Source organism: Vombatus ursinus, unplaced genomic scaffold (assembly GCF_900497805.2).
Source record: "Vombatus ursinus unplaced genomic scaffold, bare-nosed wombat genome assembly UNPS02015415.1, whole genome shotgun sequence".
NCBI lineage: Eukaryota > Metazoa > Chordata > Mammalia > Diprotodontia > Vombatidae > Vombatus > Vombatus ursinus.
Genome location: NW_020955193.1, coordinates 128,592 through 150,348, shown reverse-complemented (window position 1 = coordinate 150,348; position 21,757 = coordinate 128,592). Strand labels below are relative to the sequence as shown.

Here is a 21,757-nt window from a genome sequence, read left to right as displayed (position 1 = left end):
ATTAATGTCATATAAATGCAACTCGTCCTCATTTCAGCCAGGCAGTCCTTCTGTTCCTTTCATGTTGATTTTTATATACCATTCCTTACCTTGGCTGCTTCTAAACTTATCTTTTCTCCTTATATCTCTCATACCTTCCCTCCCAAACATTTGCACAAGTGAAGACTTCATATCATACTTCATTTAGAAAATAGAGACCATTATGATTGAGAGTTATTAACCCTTTCTTTTCAACTCACAACTAATTGACTTTTTACCACAGTTTCTCTTGCTTTACCCTAATCTCTGATGAAGATTTAAATAGCCCTGCTCCTGGCAAGAGTAAAATCCTCGAGGTATATAGCCTTGATTCCATCCCATTTTAAAGGTTTTTCCTCTATTATCAGCCTCTTCTCTACCTCTAACATTCAGTCTTTCCCTAACTGCTCATTCCCTTTTTGGAGCCTAAAATTTCCCTTATCCTTAAAAACACCTAAATAGGCTCTATAATATTTCTGTATGCAGTAAAAGTTTAGAAAATTGATATCCTTATTTTTTATCTCTACTGTATCTTCTTTCATTATTATAAACCCCATACTATCTGACTTATGACCTCATGAGTCAACTGAAATGATCATTTTCAGAGTCAGCAATAATTTATTAATGTTTTTATCTGATCAATTTTTCAAAAACTCATTCCTCTTAACTTCTATGTACTATTTGACACTCTTGAGCACCCCCTTATCCTTTTATAGTGTTTCCTCTCTGCATTTTTCTTACTCTGCTCTCTCTTGGTTTTCCTAATATCTGACAACTAATTCTTAATTTTCCTTGCTGCATCACCACTCTCCCATCATGCCCTCTAACTAGGTTTAGCCATGGTTCTGATTTAGGCTTTCTTCTATCCTTTCCTTTCATCTTCTCTCAGTTACCATATTATTTCACATGGGTTTGTTCATGTTCCTTATATGAGTCCCATTGATATATTCCTGCCCTAGTCTTACTCTATTAAACTTTAACATTGTGTAATGTATTGGACATTCCAAAGTGGATGTCCTTTAGCTATCTCAAACTCAGCATGTCTCAAATCCACCCATTATCTTCCCCATTTTCCACAGACACCCTGGTTCTCAACTTCCTTATTTCTTCAAGAGTACTATCATCCTTTCAGCCACCAGATTCATAGCTTCACTGCTCTCCTTTTCATGTCACTCTTATCCCTGTCCCCACATTTAATCAGTTTTCACATGGTGTTCTTTGTATCATCACAATGTCTCCTGCATTTGTCCCTTTGCCTTCATTTACTCAGCCACCACTCTAGTTTTGACCCTTTTCACTTACTATCTAGACTAGTGCAGTGTCTTTTAATTGGTGTCCCTGTCCCACGTCTCTCCCTTCTTCAATCCATCCATCACATTTCTGCCAAACTGGCTTTCCTAAAGCACAAAACTGAGAATGCCACTTCTCCACTCATTAAACCCCAGAAGGCTCACTAATTTTCATACGATCATATATAAACTCTTATTTTTGATTTTTAAATTCTTTCTGAAAGAGGACCCAGCCCTTATTTCCAGTAACAGTGCACATACATCTTCTCTACCTTAATACAATCTAGTGTGCAGCTAACATAACTTCTTGCCTTTCCTCATATTGTTGTTCAGTCATTTCAATCATATTTGACTCTGCATGACCCCATTTGGGGTTTTCTTGGCCAAAATACTGGAGTGATTTACCATTTACATCTCTAGCTCATTTTACAGATGAAGAACAGAAGCAAATAGGGGTAAGTGACTTACCCAGGGCCACAGAGACAGTAAGTGTCTGAGAACATATTTGAACTCCCAAAGAAGATTCTTTCTGATTCCCAGCACAATGCTCTATCCACTGGGACACCTAGCCTTCCTTCTTTCCTCATATACAGTATTCCATCTACCATCTCTGTGCTTTTCTCCTGCCTATTCAAAAGGCTGAAGTTAAGGACTGTTTTTCCATCTATCTGTGAATCACTAGCCCCTAGCATAGTGATTGACCTAGTTTAGGACCTTAGTAAATGCTTGCTGATTGATTTTTTTGTGGTTCGCCTTTCAGTGATCAGTCTATAAGTTTAGTCTATAAGCCATAAGAGTCATTGGAAAGATCATTGCATCCCAAGCTTATGGCCTAAGATTGCCTGAAATGTTCAACTTCCGTTTTTTGCTTCCTGAATTTCACCAGTAAAGAGACAGTTTTTTTTGGATGTGCTTTTTTTTTTAACACTTAGTTAAGATCAGATACTAGAAAGAATGTTTTGCCTGAATATTATAGAGAAAGGATATGTGATTTTGCAACTGGCTACACCACAAAGAAAACTAGTCCTGAGTACACAAAATGATATTTTGCATTGAGGGAAGACTAAATTGAATGTTCACTGGATAGCAAGGGAGCAACACGAGGGTCCTAAGTGCTAAAACTTAGTAAAGATTATAAAGATATAGGAGCTTCCCTAAAACAATCTTGGCATTCTCTTTAACTTTTGCACACTTGGCTTGATTTTCATACCCAAGAACCTGTTTAAAATTGTAGATGCAAATTGTAACAACCTCTCTCCCTTTGCTAACATAGTTTTTAATTTTTCTGTACCTTTAACATTGTTTTTGTCACAATTTTTTTCTAATCTTGAGCACAAAGTCACTGATGCATCTACATTTTGATAACAAAAAAGGTGGAAATGTATACCTCTTATTTCATTCATTTCTTCAATCCATTGCTTGAAATAAGACTATTTGTTCTCCATTAGGGCACCTATACGCTTATGTAGAGATGGACTAAGCTTTTGAAAGTGAAGGATATTCATATATCCAGTGTTGACAGGCAGTCAACAAAAACTTTTCATTTCCTTTCTTCTGATTTCTCGGCCCGGGAGGATCCAACTACATTCTCAGTCACAGTAAGTATGCTGAGGTGGGAAGCACTGATGCCTTCCTAGCTATCCTTACCACTTTTCTACCATGGCATTTAAAGTGTTTTAGGGAATCACGTTTCTTGGTAGCTAGTTGTTTCTCTGAGGTTGCTATACTTGCTATATTCTTAAATCATTTTATTTTCCTTCTAAGATTCAAGCTTTCTAAATTTCCTAGGATTCTCTGAGGATGATAGAACTAAAGCTCTCCTGAGAGTTTCTATAGTTATTCAGTGTTAAGGCCCCTACAGTCCCTGAGCTCAAATCAAAGCCTAGAAACTATAGCCAGCTTGTTAGAATGGCCATTGGGAAATGAGGGACACTAGAGGACTCTGTGACACTTAGATCCTATGACTTATCTTGTCAATATCATAAATATCCCAGTAAACATCAGATAATATTTAAAATTTTTTTAAAAACAGAAAAAAGTTTCATATCCTACAAAGCAATATAAATCAATATACCATACCTTCCCCCAAATCAAACAAACCCAACAACAAAAGATATTCCTCTACAACTCTTAGAAAAAGAAGCATTCCTCATTGCAACCATTATCTTTTATAATTCTCCATTTGGTATAAGACAGGGGGTTTCATTTGACAATCTGGCACAAATATCATCTCTCTGTTCCTAGTACCTAGCACAGTGCCTGATACATACTAAACATTTACTGAGATGTAAAAAGAAGTCACAAAGATATTCATGAGAGAGAGAGAAAAAAATACTTTAAGAGATGTCTTAATATTTAGAGTCCCCCCATCACTATGATATCATATCTCTGTGCCAGTTTTCTGATAATTTTCCTGAACTCCTCTTCTTTATTAGTCAAGTCTGATTCTTCATGACCCCATGGATCAAAGAACCCCAGTCCCTTCTATCTTCCACTATTTCTTTTTCTTCTTTCCTTTTTTTTTTTAAGGCAGTTGGGATTAAGTGACTTGCCCAGGGTTGCACAGCTAGTAAGTGTCAAGTATTTGGTCTGAGGCTGGATTTGAACTCCGTTCATCCTGACTTCAGTTTCAGTGCTCTATCCACTGCACCACCTACCTGCCCCAGAATATATTCTCCCTTTATTTATGTATTTTTTCTTTGTTAGGCAATTGGGGTTAAGTGACTTACCTTGGGCCACACAGCTAGTAATTGTCAAGTGTTTGGTCTGAGGTTGGACTTGAACTCAGGTCCTCCTCTCCACTATCTCTTGAAGTCTGTCCAAGTTCATTTTCATTTTTTCCATGATATTATCTATTTCATCCTCTGCACCCCACTTTTCCTTTTGCTTTCAATTTTCCTCAACATCAGGGTCTTTTCCAATGAGTTCTGTCTTCTCATTATGTGGCCAAAGTGTTTAAGCTTCAGCTTCGGTATTTGACCTTTTAGTGAACTGCCTGAATTGATTTCTTTTAGTATTGACTGATTTGATCTCCTCGCTGCCTAAAAGAGTCTCAAAAGTCTTCTCAAGTACCACGATTTGAAAGCATCAATTCTGCAGTGCTCAGCTTTCCATGTAGTCCAACTCTCATAGCCATTCTTTGCTACTGGAAAAACCATAGCTTTGACTATATGGACCTTTGTTGGCAAGGTGATATCTCTGCTTTTTACTATGCTATCTCAATTTGCCATAGCTTACCTTTCAAGGAGCAAGTGTTTTTTTTTTTTTTTTAATTTCATGGCTTCCATCACTGTCTATAATGATCTTTGAACCCAAGAATATAAAATATGACACTGCTGCCATTTCTTCTCCCTCTCTTTGCCAAGAAGTGATGAGACTAGTTGCCAAGATCTTGGCAATAATCCTTTCTATCTGTCTGGTAATAAACTCTTCTTTTATCGATAAATCTGACAGATACATTTTTCCATGTTCCCCAAATTTACTTATCATGTCATCTTTTATGGCTAAATCATTTATGTATTTTGATCTTATCTTGGTATACAGTATGAGATATAGGTCTATCCCTAGTTTCTGCCAAACTGCTTTTCAATTTTCCCAGCAATTTTTGTCAAATATTTGAGGTCTTACACCCAAAGCTTGGATCTTTGGATTTGCCAAACACTAGATTACTATGGTTATTTACTTCTGTGTATTGCATACCTAATCTGTTCCACCAATCCTCCATTCTATTTCTTATCCATTATTAGGTTATTTGATGATTACCATTGTATAATGTAGTTTTAAACCTGAAACTGTTAGATTGTCCTTCTTTACATTTTTTTCCATTTATTCCCTTCTTATTTTCACCTTTTATTCTTCCAGATGAATTTTGTTAGTATTTTGTCTAATTTTATAAAGTAAATTTTTGGTAGTTTGTTTGGTATGGCACTGAAGAAATAAATCAACATAGGTAGAATTGTTATTTTATTATTTTGTTTTTGCCTACTTATGAGCAATTAATATTTCTCCATTTGTTTAGATCTGCTTTTATTTGTGTGAAAAGCGTTTTGCAATTGAGTTCTATGAACTAATCCCTTGGTTTGTCTTACTGGTAGACTCCTAAATATTTTATAATTCTGCAGTTATTTTAAATGGAATTTCTCTTTCTATTTTTTGCCACTGGGCTTTGTTGGTAATATATAGAAATGCTGATGATTTATGTGGATTTATTTTATATCCTGTTGCTTTGTTTCATTTAATTGTTTCAACTATTTTTAGTTGATTCTCTAGGGTTTCTGAGCATACCATCATATCATATACAAAGAGTGATAGTTCTGTTTCCTCATTGCCTATTTTATTCTTTCAATTTATTTTTTTTCTTGCTACTATAGCTAACATTTGTAGTTCAACCTTGAATAATACTGGTGATAACAGACATCCTTACTTTAGTTCTGTAAAGTATTGGGAAGGCTTCAAGATTATCCCCATTACATATAATACTTGCTCTTGGTTTGAGATAGGTACTACTTATGATTTTAAGAAAAGTTCCATCAATTCCTATGCTTTCTAGTTTTTTTTAATAGGAATGAGTATTGCATTTTATGAAAAGCTTTTTCTTCACATATTCAGATAATATGATTTTTTAAATTTTTGTTATTGATATGTTCAATTATGCAGAGATTTTCTAAAAATATTTAAAAATATTGAACCAACCCTGCTTTCCTGGTATTAATCCCTCCTGGTCATGGTGTATTATCTTTATGATATATTACTCTAATCTCTTTGCTACTATTTTATTTTAAGAGATGGAAAAGCTGTGCTTCAGGGGTTTTGCAACCAATTTGAAGATAGTGACAGAAGTAAGGCAGATGTCCAAAAAAGACAGGTTCTTTGGACAGAAGTATATGGAGGTATGGAGATGACCATGTGGAGACATAAAGGTGAAGATGATATGTTACCTATCAGAGCCACCAGGTGTATTAGTAAGAAGAATGTGGCCTGTAAGACCTGTACCTCTCAGGTGTTGGAAAAGCCCATGAGGAAGAATTCTGTCATCATAGTGAGGTTGGCCATACTCTGAGAGTTCTCTTCATTGTCTGCAAAGCTGAAAAATGTAGCTGTCAAATGATGAGAAAAACACTCAGTGTTGGATTTTAGAAGACCTTATTTTAAGTTCATTGCCTCACCTTGGGCAAAGTATGATTATTTTGTCTACCTCAATTTTCTTATTTGTTAATGAGGGAATTGGACATAGGACCTGAGACTAGGGGATTGGACCATGAGGTCCATTAATTTTAAAAAATGTTGATAAGTTTATTTCCATATAGTTGGTTTCCTTTAAAATCTTTTTGTTTTATTTTATGCATTTATAGATATCATTTAAGAAAGTTCCCATAGACTTCAACAGAAGGGCCCCAAACCACATGAAAGGCCAAGAATTGAACTAGATAATTTCCATATGCTCTTCTACATTTCAAATTAACTGTAAATCTATGAACAATATCTTTACCTTGAAAAAAATTAAAATGATAGTGAGATTTCTTTAAATGTTTGATTTTAAAAGATTATATAAAGCTATTTTTTATAAGGACCCTGTGAAGTAGATAGCTCAAGTAGTATTATTACCTTTTGACACAAAAAAGATACTAAGGTTTAGAGAAGTTATGTGACTTTCTGGTGTTCACAAAAAAAGTTAGAATCAGGATATTAACCCAAGTCTCTGATGTCAAAGTTGACTTGAAAGTTCTTCCAGGTTCCTGAGCTGACACAAACCTGAATTTGCTCTTTATGAACAAATGGTTGTCTTCCCATTCTTTAAGACAAATAGTGCTATAGATTCTCAAGCAATTTTAAATGCTATCCAGTGCCCAGGATGGATACCCAGTCTAAGACTCTGTCATTTTGATATTATCAGTAGCCTAGAATTGTCACAGAAATGAAGGCAGTTGGTATCATTTTGAGACCAACTTGGCCCATTTCATTTTGTGCTCTTTGTTGACCAAAGGCTATACCACCACTAATCCAGACCAACCATCTTGATATACAAATGCATTATCAACTTACGACCTAACTCTTGGAGCATGCTCATCTATGTTGAATCTGTCCTTCCATCTCTAAAAGGAGAAGATAGTATAGGGAATAACTGCCTCTCCCCTATCCCTGTCCAATTTTGAATCACATTGACTGAATTAAAATACCCGTCTATCCTCATTAACTTATGAATTATATACCAAAACTTGTCTTCAAACCAAATGTAAGACCATACAGAAAAGGATCTGTATATTTGGACATGGGACAAAGAAATGACAAAGAAGTATGGCTCAATACTTCTTTTCAACAAATTTTTATCAATTGTTTGCTTTGTGCAAGCCTCTCTCCTAAATCTAGATATCAAAAACATGAATCATCTCTTGTTGCAAACTTCAATGGTTTTTAAGTCTCTCAAGGGATACAAGAAAAATGTGCAAATAATTACAATTGAAAATACCAAGGAATAAATGCATGAGATAAGAACAAACTGCTCAGAGAAATGTGTGAGGGTAAACTTCTGACTAGTATTATCAGGGATAACTTGTTTTGGGGAGAGGACAAGGTAGTTCTTAGAGGATAGGTAGTTAAAATTTTAACAGGCAGGCAGAAATACTCTGGGAGACAATTTTTCCACATGGTGTGCACAAATACACAGAAACTGAGATGTGCAAGACTTCCTCAACATAAAGATATTTTGAAATTCCAAATAATGATTTCAAGAGCCATACTTTCAAATAAATTCCTCTATTTAAAAAAATGCAAACTAGAATGCCCACATTTTATCATATCTTAATCTTCTTTAATTTCTTCTTTGTCTTCCCCAGTACCTTTAGTCCCTGTACCCCTCAGTACTTTCCTTGACCATCTGCTTTGAATTAACTTTTTTTCCCTTTCCAACTGATACCCTATAGTTAACAAAATCAACTCTATACTTCTCTTTTCTTCAGTCACTTAATGAGTTGTCAAATTGCAGATCGTACCCACAAAATCCAAACCTGGATTACTCCCAACATCTACCTTTTCCTATCTTACTCATGTGTTGCTGTAATAATTCTGGCCAAAGTTATGAAAATCTACTGACTAGGTACACTACAAACTTATGTTTTATAATCCTAATTGGTACCTCACTTCAGCAAAGAGTAGCTAAGTAATATAGTGGATAGAATTCTGGGCCAAAAATCAGGAATAATCATCTTCCTGTGTTCAAATCTGACCTCAGACACTTACTAGCTGTGTGATCATGGGCAAATCACTTAACCCTGTTTGCCTCAGTTTCCTCATCTGTAAAATGAGCTGGCAAAGGAAATGGCAAACCACTCCAGAATCTTTGTCAAGAATGCCCCAAAAGTAGTCATAAAGAAATTGACACAACATACGTGACTAAACAACCACTACCATAAATATGGTATCATGCTGGCATTATTCTATTTAAATATACATTTCACTTAAAAATATTTGTTTTGGTTAAAATGCTGTGCTTTGCTAAGAGTAACTAATGATGAAATGGTGATTATGTTGGGTAAGGGTTTGAATTTCACAATACTAAACTATATGCTCAGTCAACTCATTCCCATTGTTAATACCTCTACTCAAAGCCTAGAAATTCATTTAAATAATGTCTTAGTTAAAACTGTCAACAGGATAGTTGGTGAATTAGCTACATATTCTGCTCATATGGGTAGCCTTTTCTTTAGGTACAAAATTTAGTAACTTTAGCATGGCCTCGTGTTTAGTTTTATAAAGCAGTGAGGCCTACTGCCAAGTTCCTATCATTTCTGTCATTCTGAGTTATAAAATAGAAAAGCCATTGGATAGATGTGCATGTGTGCATGTTATATCCTGATACATGTATTGTCTCAGCTTAATTAGTACATTTTAGATTTTTAATTGGGCATATTATTTGGAATCCTTTATCTTTTTTTCCTCTTCACTGCAGTTCATGTTGATGCTGAGATTATTTTGAATTTCACATTGTTATAGGCATCTGGAATTCAACTTAAACATATAATAAACAACAAAAAGTTTTTAGATACTTTGTAACATAATAACATTTGAATCTAATTTATATTCCTAAATAATATTTCAAACATGCAAAAACTCTAGAAGAATATTGTTTTAAAATTAGCTCTAATTTCTCTCAAGCCTGGAGCATCAATGCTGAGTTTAGTTTTATTAGTAGAAAACAAAATGGCTGTATTGACCAGCTTTACATAGAACCTTATTCATTATAATGATATTTACAGCTTTTAAGCTGTGCTGTAGTAAAACAAGACAGCTTCAATTTTACCAGAAGAAAAGAAAACACAAATATAAAGACAAATGTTGGTAGAGTTTAACAGTATAACAGGACTATTCATTCTTGATATGAAACCTCTTAAAATGCTTGGCTTGACAACTAGACTTTCTTAATCTGACTCTTCAGGTAATTTATATATGGATGTTCAATATCATTTTGTCTGAAATTTGTTTGCAGGATCATAGACAAACATTTTGGAGAGCAAATCTATGCCATTTTCATCCAAGTGATGCCTATATTCCTGCTTTCAAGTTGGATGATGTATTCTTACAATCTTGCATTGATTCAACTTCCCGCTATGCTTCTTCGGGAGTTCACAAAGCCCTGAAGATTATGAGGAACTGATCAATTTGAGAATCACCATGGAAAAGTGGCTCATTGCTTTCTGATTCAGTAAATAGTGTTATTGTTATTCAGTCCTTTAAGTCCTGTCTGATTCTTTGTGACCCCATTTTGGCAAAGATACTAGAGTGGTTTGCTATTTCCTTCTCCAGCTCATTTTACAGATGAGGACACTGAAGCAAACAGGGTTAAGTGACTCACCCAGGGTCACACAGTTAGTAAAGATGAGTCTTCCTTACTTTAGGTCTGACACTCTATCTGGTAGGCCATCTAGCCTCCTGTACTCTAAATGTCTACTGGATTAAAATATCTAGCAAACACTAGCAATACCTCCGGAGATCTGTACCAGTGTTACCACCATAAATATACGTGTGTGTGTGTGTATCTTTATAAGTATTGCAAAGGCCCATGCAAGTCCAAAGTCAGCTACCTTAATTACTCATTTATTACTTATTAATTATTTATTATCATTTATTAATTATTTTAAGGTTTCAAACATCTGTGAGGAACTCTTCATGAGTAACAAAATACAGTGAGTTATAAGATTTAGTATACATAACTTTTAATGAGTGAAGAATCCATATGCTGGCTAGGAGGGATAGAATCCAACTTTTTTTAGATAAAAGGAAATGAATAAAAAATGAGGTATAGTCTAGTATCTCACATGAGTACATCTTGAAAGCTGGCAATGTTAGGGTGAAGTTCTTTCAACAGCAAAATTTCTTGAATTATATTACTTGCAATGTCCTCCTCATTCTGTAATCTGATTTTCATCATGGCTACCATCTGACCTCTAGTTTATGTAGACCCTTGTATATAGCACCACAGGTACCTTCTTCAGTTTTCGCTATTTTTGTGTATTCCTCCATAGCTATTCAATATGCTGGAGACTGGGAGAAGTCCAAAGCCAAAGGGGCACAGATGGCAGCATAGGCAGTGCTGGAAGTAGCAATGATAGCAGGAGAGTCTTCTCCACTCCTCTTCAGTTCCAAAGATTCCAACTGATGTCATCAGTTTTGTATTACATACCTTGTTCAGTTATTCCTTAATTGATCAGCACTCCCTCAGATTCCCATTTTTTTGCCTCCTCAAAAAATTCTATAAATGCTTTTGTACATTCTTTGCTACAGTTTGTTTTGCTCAGGACTAATCCCTCCTTTCTCTCTTAATCTACTTTCTCTTAAATTCTTCCTTTCCTCTTCTCCTCCCATTTCCCTGCTCAGAGAAATGCATTTCTATACTTCTTTATACTTAATTCTCTCTCTCTCTCTGTCTCTCTCTCTCTGTCTCTCTATGTCTCTCTGTCTCTCTCTGTGTCTCTCTTGCTCTGCCTTTTACCCCCTGCCTCCACCTGCTTTGCTGTCTCATCCCCATCTCATTCTCTCTTTTTCCCTCTCCTCCCTTTCCCTCTCATATTGACATGCAGCTGCTCTCTGAAACCATTTTCTTATTTGTTTACATGTCTATGTACCTCAATTATACTTTTACTTTGTTTCTCTCTCTCTTGCTCATCCTCCTTTTCTTCCCTGCTCTTTATGCCCTCTTTTTAAAATGATCAGACATAAAAGAAACACTCCAGGCCCTCTATCTCATTAGAGTCCCTCTATGACTCTAGGGATCAGTGGGGACATATTTATCAACTCCCCATATTAGAGTATAAATAATTTATCCTTTTTAGTGCTTTATACATTTTCATTTATGTTTCTGGTTTTACATTGTTATTAACTTCGGTATTTGAAATTCACAGTATCTATTCAGCTCTTATCTTTTAGTATGAAATGCTTGGATTTCTTGATCAAGATTTAATCTAGTGCATCCTCTAGTTCTGTTTGATTGGGTTTTGGGGCAGAACTTACTATACCTCTTTCTGCTACAGTGCTATCTTGTATCCACCTTCCCTATTTTGAATTTAAGAACTGTATAAGGCCAAGGAAAAAATACCACTTTTTAGAGAAGTGAGAGAATTGTATCTATTGTCTACAACCTACTATGAGTTCTTTTGCTAGTTCTATTTTCAATTCAGTCAAAAAATGACTACCTTATATAAGATTTGCATGGTTACCTTGAGTGATTGAATGGCAACCAGAGCTCTTTTCCACCACATTTGTAGATATCTGAGTATGAGCTGTGGTTTTAGAAGACAATTAGGTGGACAAATTAATCCAGAAAGATATAATTCCTGAAGAAATCTTCAAGATTGATCTAATCTCCCTCAAACCTAGATCGAGTAGTAGCTGCTAGTTTCAAATGAAAATACCGATTATTTCTAGGGTCATATTTTATGTCCTGCTACCTTGATGAAGGTATATTTTCTTGATGTATTGGTTTTTAAAACCTTCTGTAGGAGTTCTTCAGTGAATAATTATTATCCATATACAAATGCTTTCATCTCCTCTAATCAATAATCTAACAGTTTATTTTTCTAGTTTTATTTGTATAGTTAGAGTTTAAATAATAAAAGGAATAATGAGAATCCTCATTTTTGACTGTGATGGCTTTCCTGAGAAAGGGGAAATTGAAGAATGACAAAGGAAATAACAGCAAATTGGATAAGAGTGGGAGAGGAAATGTGGTATTTCAGAAACTTCAAGTTCCTGTTGTTCACAGAGGACATGGAAGCAACAGATTTGGCTGTAGCCCACAAAGAAGACCATTAAAATTCAGGTAGATTAAAAGGCAAGAAAACTATTGAGAATCAATCAACTACTCGGGAAGCAATTATTGTATACCTAGTATGTGCCTGGAAAACTACTCAGTTGTAAGGATACAAGGACGAAGAATGAAGCAACCTCTATTCTCAAGAAGCTTATGTTCTAAGGATAGTGATACCAAGTACCTGTATAAATCTGTGTAGTGTACATGTTAAAGAGAATATATATATATGTATATATATACATATATATACATATACATATATATACATATATATCTATTAATACAAAAGTAGTTAAATACATAGTATGTTGGATGGGGGAGATTAGAAAAGGCTTCATTCAGAAGATGTCTGTTTTGTACTATAAGGACAGAGAAGGGACTCTTTGAGGCACAGAGGTAAGGAAGGATTGCATTTAAGACATGTTCTATGTTCTATGCAAAGGCATGGAGAAAAATGATGAAGTGTTGCATCTGGGGAACAGAGAGAAGTTCAGTTCAGCTGATCAAAGCATGTGGGAGGAGGAATAATGTTTAAAGAGACTGGGAATATTGATGTGGGGCCAGATCTTACAGTACTTTAAAGACTAAATAGAGGAGTTTTATTTTATCTTTGAGGCAATAGGAAGCTAGTAGAGTTGACTGAGTTGGACAGTAACATGGTCCTTAAGATTTTCCCTTAAGTAAAATTGTTTTTAGTCGTGTGTAGAATATTCTGGAGTGTTTAGGACTTTGCATCAGGGAGGCTTGATGGGAGACTGTTTAAGGGTGTGGAACCTCTATCCTTAAGGGCATACATGGCCTTGTAGGTCCTCAAGTGTGGCCCTTTGATTGAATCCAAATTTTACAGAACACATCCCCTCAATAAACGATGTGTTCTGTAAGACTTGGACTCAGTCAAAAAGCCACACCCAAGGACCTAGAAGCCAGATGTTGCCTCTTGCCTGCAGGTTACCCACCCCAAGACAGAACAAAATGTGTAGTATATTTGATACTCAAAATAAGTAAAGGGATACTGAGAGTAGTTAGCAGAAGAATATTTATTCATGCTGAAAGAACTGGCAGATGTATTTTTAGTACATCTATCCATGATCTTTGAAATATCATTTAGAAGAAGAGAGTTCCACCAGATTGGAGAAGGACAAATGTTTGCCTTATTATTTATGGAAAACATCCTTTTATCCCTGGATATTAACCTACTTGGCTTAGTGGAGGTTTCCCCAATTTCCTCATCTCTTATAGCAATTCACTTTGTACACCTATATATTAAATGTAGTATCCCTCACATTCCACTTTCAAGGACTTATGATTTCATCCCAGTAGAACTTACTAACCTCTTTGAAATGGTTATATTGAGGATGTCACAGAACCAATAAATAATACAACCAGCTTGATGAAATCAGGACAACATTCATTTGGAAAAACAAAAGTTTTAGAATAAAAAATGAAATCATGAAGAGAGTAGGAATGAAGCTAATAATAGCAATTCCAAATCACAAACTACATTACAAAGCAGCAAGTACCAGAACCATCTAATGTTCATTAAAAAATAAAGACATAGATCAATGGAACAGACTAGAAAAGAGAGAGTTAGAAACAATGCAACTTAATAACCCAGTGTTTGATAATGTGGAGAATACAAATTACTTAGGAAAGACCTCCTTTATTTTGATAAAAAAAAAAACTACTGGGAAATGTGGAAAGTAGTCTGATAGGAAGTAGGCTTTGACCAATATCTTACACCATGTTCCACAGCACATTCTAAATAGATACATGACCTTAATATTAAAGATCATGCTATATATGATTAGAAGAGAAGCAGATCATATGCCAGGATATGGGGTTTCATCCTGTTGAAATCTTGTGAATCAGATGGCTAGTGGCACCTTGCTCTTGATAATATGTTGGACAGAGGTAGAGAGGGTGCTAAGTAAACTCAAGTTAGGTATTAGTTAATAGGTTTTTAAACTTTCTTTTGGTTTCTTAGTGTCCTAAACCTTGGAGATAGCTGAAGTTGCTTTGCTTTGGTATGTAAAGAGGTGTGAAAGGTTGTGAGGATGAGAGACAATGTCTAGTCCTCCAGTTCCATCTTGTCGCTCATGTGAGCCTGAAGTATCTTATGTAGAACATTTATTCTTTATCAAATTAGTGACAGAGTCAATTGCGAAAGCTAAAATAGATAGCATTGATTACTTAAAACTGAAAAGCTTCTGTGCAGATAAAATCAATGCATAGGATTAATAGGATAAGAAGGGAAGCAGTTGAATGGGAAAAACATTTTTGAATCAAATTTCTCTGATTAGGTAAGTGGTCAAAGGATATCAGCAAATGATTCTCAAAAGAGGAACTGCAAAGTATTCACTACTACATGAAAGAATGCTCCAAATAAATAATAATGAGAAATACAAATCAAAACAAACCTGAGGTTTCACCTTACACCATCCAAATTAGAAAAGATGGTAAAAAATGGCAATAGTCAAAGTTGGAGGGGTTGTGGATTGGTAGGCACACATATTTTATTGGTGGAGCTATGAAATTGTGCAGTCATTTTGGAAATGAATTTGCAATTATACCAATAAAATGATTAAAATTTCCATATCTTTTGATGAAGAGATTCCATTACTAGGGTTATAGCCCCTGGAAGCAACTGATAAGTAAAAAAGGCCTAATCTACACCAAGATATTTAAAGCAACACTTTTTGTGATAGAGAAGTGGAATCAAAGTAAAGGCCCATTGACTGGGATAAAGCTGAACAAATTGTGTTACCTGAATGTGTTTAATTATTACTATGCTTTAAGCAATGATGGATGTGATAAATACAAAGAAACATGGAAAGATCTATGTGATCTGACAAAAAGTGAAGTATAACCAATAAAACAATATACGTAATGATTACAACAACAGAAAAAATAAAAAAATGTATTTAACAAAATTATAAATTTTGCTTATGTAATGGGGATGCACTAAAACCTTTTCCAATAAATATTAGATGCCTATTCTGTCCACTATTGTTCAATGTAATCTTGGAAATACTAGCAACATCAATAAGACAAAAGCAAGAAATCAAAGTATAAATATGCTTTGGTTTCTTGGTGTTTTAGACAAACCTAGATCATGGAGATTGTCCTTCCCTCTCTCTCCTTCTCCCTTTCTCTGTCCCTCTCTCTCTGTCTCTTCTCTAATTTTCCTCCTCCTCTCTCTCTCTCTCTCTCTCTCTCTCTCTCTCTCTCTCTCCTTCTTTCCCTGTTCTCCTCCACCCCAGGAAGTATCATTATTACAGAAGGTATGGGTATAAGTTGACTTTGATGTGACAGTAAAAAATCTAATTAAGTGTCAAAAAGAGTTTGTACTGGGAGAAGAGGAAAGGAACAGGTAGACAAGGATAAATTAGATCACATGAAAAGGAACAAAAACCTAATACAGTAGAGAGAAAGAAGGGAGGGAGATGAGCATTGTTTGAACCTTACTCTCATCAGATTTGGTTCAAAGAGATAATAACATAATCAGTTAGGCATAGAAATGTAACTCACTCTATAGGAAGTAGGAGGGGAAAGGGAAAAGAAAAGAGAAGGAGAGAATAGAAAGGACTGAAGAAGTAGAAAGGGTAAATGGAAAGAAAAGGGAAGGGGCTAATGGAAGGGAGGGCAGACTGAAAGAGGTAGTGGTTGAAAGTGAAACTCTACCAAGGAGGGAAAGGGAGATAGGAAAGAGGAAACCAAAATAGGGAGGGGGGGAAATAGAATGGAGAGGAAGACAGAGATAGTAATCATAACTGTGAATGTGAATGAGATGAACTCTTTCATAAAATGGAAACAGGTAGCAGAGTGGATTATGAGCCATAATCCTACAATATGTTGTTTACAAGAAACATATTTGAAACAGAGGGATACACACAGAGTAAAGGTAAAAGGCTGGAGCAGAATATATTATGCTTCAGCTTAACTCAAAAAATCAGGGGTAGGAATCCTGATCTCAGATAAAGCAAAAGCAAAAATAGATCTAGTTAAAAGAGATAAGGAAAGAAACTACATCCTGCTAAAAGTTACCATAGATAATGAAGTAATATCATTACTAAACATATATGCACCAAGTGGTATAGCATCCAAATTCTTAAAGGAGAAGTTAAGGGAGATACAGCAAGAAAGAGACAGTAAAACCGTACTAGTAGGGGACCTCAACCTCTCCCTTTCAGAACTAAATAGATCTAATCATATAATAAATAAGAAAGAAGTGAAGGGGATCAATAGAATTTTAGAAAGGTTCAATATAGTTGACCTCTGGAGAAAACTGAATGGGAACATAAAGGCATATACATTTTTCTTAGCAGTACATGGCACCTACACAGAAAGTGACCATGTACTAAGACATAAAACCTCACAATCCAATGCAGAAAAGCAGACATATTAAATGCATCCCTTTCAAATCATGATGCAATAAAAATTAGATGTAATAAAGATGAATATTGTGTGAGACACATACTCATGTGTTAATATTTCTCCAGTATTGAGTAAATACTTCAAACATGACTGAAATGAAGAAATATGAAAGGATACCATCAACCCATCTCTTTCATGGAAGTGGGAGATCTACATATTGCACATGATTTTGGACTTTTTAAATTTGTTGATTAGTTGTGCTGATTTTATTTTACCTCTCCTCCCTCTTTCTCTGTCTCTCTCTGCCTCTGTTTCCCTGTCTCTCTCCATCTCTGTCTCTCTCTTTCCAAAATCTATTTGTTATATTGGATGGTGCTCTGGGAGGGGAAGGAAGAGGGATGGCAGGGAATATTATAATGATTTTAAAAAAATAAGGACATCAAATACTTATTTTTACAGTCTTTCAAAGTTGTTTAAAATGCTTTCTTCCTTGTATAAATTATTCTTGCTCTAATAACTTCATTCTGCATCAGTCCATATTACCCAGGATTTTCTGAAATCCTCCCCCTCATTTCTTATGGTATAATAATGTTGCATTACATTCCTATATTATAATTTGTTTAGTCATTCCCCCATCATTTAAGAGGCCATCTATAGTACCCTCTTAGATTAAACTTCTTTTCTCTCCCCCTCCCTCCATTTTCATCTCCCTATCAGGATTAGGATATTTATTTAACTTGGAACTTTTTCTGGTAATATCCTCCCTCATACCCTTCATTCCTTTTCATCCATGCTAATTCCTCTGTTGAGCTTACTATATTTCTATATCTAATTCTTTGTATGTATTCGAGCCTCTTTTTTGTGGCTCAGTTAAGAGTGAAGTTCACTTGATGCTTCTTGTGTAATTTCTTCATTCATATTTGTATATTCTTACATATCCCATTTCTGAGAAGTAGAAGGTTCAGTGCCCTTCTTCCTTCTTTTGGTGCTGGTGTATTCCTTTCACCTTCTCTTTTGTCTTCCCTTGTAAAATCTTGAGAACAGAATCAATGCACCCTCTTTTTTAAAATTTAATAATACCATTTTGTATACATTAAGGTTCTAAAAGGACAGTTGTTTTTATTACTCTATTAGATTTTACAGCCCCTTTTAACTGCTCAAGTAAATTTACCTTTTCTTGTTTCTCTTGACTTTTGTTGTTGCATTTCAAGTTTCCACTAAGCTTTGGTCTTTTCAGCATAAAGGCTTAAAAATCTCCTCTCCATTGAATTTTTTTTTTCTTTTGCAGATACAATTATTTTCTCTTTCTAAGTTGTATTTTTGGTTATTATTGGGTTATAATTTTTTATAGTGGTCTGTATCTTCTTGCTTCTCTCCCCAGCTTTATTTCTTAAATTGGTGCTTGTGCCAGGACCATATCTTTTGCTTTCCCTTTGGGTGAAGTTGTAAGCCCTGCTTGAGCTCAACCTACATCACCTGAGTTCCTATGTGGATCTCTACTTACAGAGGTCAGATTTCCCCAGATTTTTGAGATTCAGAATATTGAATCTTCAGGAACCTTTATGGCATATCAAGTTGGAATACTAGAGATCTCAGGGACTAACAACATGGGCTATTGTGGTCTGTGTGAGGCTGTATAGGCAGGCAACATGTATCAGTTACTTCTGTTGTCAGTGTTTTAAGTTTCTGGTCACCCTAGGGCTTTCTTGGAAGAGACTTCTACTGTAGTTGTCACTATATACAAGATCTTGTAAGCTACAGTGTCTCTGGAAGACCATTATTCCAATTGTGGGACTCCTGGCTTGTCTTCTTTAGCTTGGTTTGCTTGGCAGGCTCCCTTCCTGTTGCCCATGGGCTTCTGCATGTCTTTTTTGTGTAGTTTGTGGAAAAAAGAATTTACTGTAGATGAGCATTGAATTTCTTGATCATTATTTGATCTAGTGCTATTTTTACATTTTTGCTAGTGTAATGTTGTGGGAGCTTGGCTTCCTGCCTTGATTTAGGCGCCCATCTTAGTTGGAAGTTGGATACTTCTGATCTTTAAGCATCCTGACCTCACAGTTTCTTAAACTAATCAACTATTATGAATCCAATTCCCCTACCTTTCACCCATCCATTGGGATGTTCACAATCTATACATCATCCTCACTAAAACCTGTTCCATCTTCAAAGTACTTAATTCTACAATTCCTCTTTCTAATTATTAGCTCAGGTCCTTTCTTCTTTTTCTCTTTCTAAGCAGGAGCTAGTGATGGAACAGATCATTATTCACTGAATCCCTAATAGGCCACTTGAAGAGGTAAGAGAACATGAGAAATCTCTACTTAGTGTGTCAGTGGAGAGTCTGTGCCTATCTATTTCTTACATGATGCCAACCAATCTTATTTTCTTATTCTGTTAGATTGACTGGTTAGGCCAGAAGGTAAGGAAAATGTGGGATTAGTGAATTTGCTCTCCCAAATGAACTGTGTTACAAAATTGCTGTCAAGCTAGAATCTGAAAGATTGAATGATTTTTATTTCTGTTGCTCTTAAATTTCCTCAGTGTGGAATGATTTGTTCCTATCAGCATGTGTGTCCTATTTGCTCAAATCATCATATTTGGAACACTTTTCCCCTTAATCCATGAACTGTTGCTTAGAATTGGGACTTGGTCAGTATCACCTGCATCAAACAACCTGTGTCTGTGCAGTGATCATGCATATGAATGTAAGAGGTAAGGATAGACCTTCAAGACCCAAAGAAGAGGAACTTTTCCTTTTCCCCACTTTTTTATTATGAGGGATAGAAACATGGTCTAAGACTTAGTTTCTTTCAGTTAAATATAGAGATGGGGCCCATTTCAATTTCTTCTCTTCCTATGATGTACTGAATCCTTTGCCCAGGTGTTTTAGGGAATAACCTCAGCCAAATAAATGACTTCCTTACCTCCTTTTCCTTCCTCCAATACATTAAAAAACCTGTGGGAGTTGAGATAAGGAAGCTGTAGGTTTAAAAGTTTTGCCTGCCCTAGCAAAAGGGACACCTTAATAACATACAGGTATACACTATGGTCATGGACTTTCTGAGGTTTAAATTAGCATGCCAGGCATGAGCCAATTAAATGCATTCCTCAGGAATAATTCTTTTATCTAAATTATATATTGCAATTAAATGAGATTAAAATTCCAAGTAAGGGGCAACAATAAGAAAATAAATGCCCATTTTGGTTTAATTAAAAGAAAGACAAAGCACAAATAAAACACCAAGGCTCAGATATTTGCAAGGAAAATTTCAGTGTAATACATACATACATGTATACACCAACACACACACACACGAATGTATACACATACACATCCGTACTTGTCATGTATACACACATATATGCATTTGAAATAATTTAACATTCTGTGATAGAAAAAGTTCAATCTTCAATTTAGTTCTGAAAGCCTTCCAGGGCTAAATTGGGATGTTCAGAGGAATTAAGAACAAAAATATATTTTTTTTCTTTTACAATTGGGAAAGAAAAGGTAAAGACCTGAAATAGATCAAAGAGAAAAGACGTTAACTCATTATTATAGTTTGTTTTTTTTTCCTGATGTAGGAATGAGTGAGTGCTGGTGAAAGTGTTCTTGTTTCATCTTTTTTATCTATATGTGATGGAAGTTGTTCAGGGAGAAGAAAAAAACAGCCCCTAATAAGATTGCAGTTAATTTAAAATGAAATGGGAGCTTTTCGTTAGGAAGCTTCTAAGCTTTCAGAATGTCTGCTATTTGGACTCAATTGGAACATTAATTCAGTCTACTCTTCAGTCTTTCCTCCTAATCTGGTCCATTAAAAGAAAAAAAAAGTAAAATAAAGAAATAAAAAGACTCTCTTACTCCCTAAATTTGTTGTAAGAACACAATGCATGACTTCACAGGGACTCTAGGAATGATATTTTAAAAATGAATTGGTTCGGTGCAAATTTTAACAGGGTTGGCTTTGTATATTGAATTTCAGGTTGAAATTTCTCTGAAAGAGCTTGACTGTGGATTATTAAATATATAGCTAAAGCACTTATTAAATACTCAGTATGTTTCAGATAGTATGCTACTTAGAAATAGATATTTGCAACCAACCTTTTTTCTTTTTAAGCAAATAGTTTATTTTAAACATTTTTTATTTTTAAATTTTGAGTTCCATATTCTTCTACCTTCCCTCTCCCACTGAGAAAATAAGCAATATATCAATTATATATGTGAAATCATGCAAAACAGATTTCCACATTAGCCATATTACTTTCATTTTTTTTTGATTTGTGGTTTATCAGTGAGTTGATGAGAATTCTATTTTTGAGCCAAAAGTTTTGAAGAGTAGGCCCCCTAAGACATCTTAAAATTGTACATCTTACTATTCCTTCTAAATATACCACAAAATTATCATGTAAATTTCTTTTTTTCTTCCCTCACTCCTCCCCCCACCCTAGAGATGGTCACCATTAGACACAAATAAGTATATGTATGTAAAATTATTCTATACATATTTCTTTTGATCAGTTCTTTCTCTGGATGCTGATAGCATCTTTCTTCATATGTCCTTTATAGTTAATTTGGGTATTTATGATAGTCAAAATGAGTTATTCGCTCAGAGTGTATATATTTTGAAAATCATTTATTAACAATCTCTAAGAGACAGCATTCCCTAACTAACGACCTTGACATGGACAAACAAGGACAGAGTTCAAGTCAGTAAGCACAGAAAGGCCACAACTGATTTACTTTTCTTTCTTTTTAAATAAAACAGTCATATAG

General features: G+C 35.1%; 1 pseudogene; it reads right to left on the bottom strand.

The window, feature by feature from the left end:
- Positions 1-9,711: 9,711 nt before the first annotated feature.
- Positions 9,712-10,823, bottom strand: LOC114032330 (annotated as a pseudogene).
- Between the last annotated feature and the right edge of the window lie 10,934 nt (positions 10,824-21,757).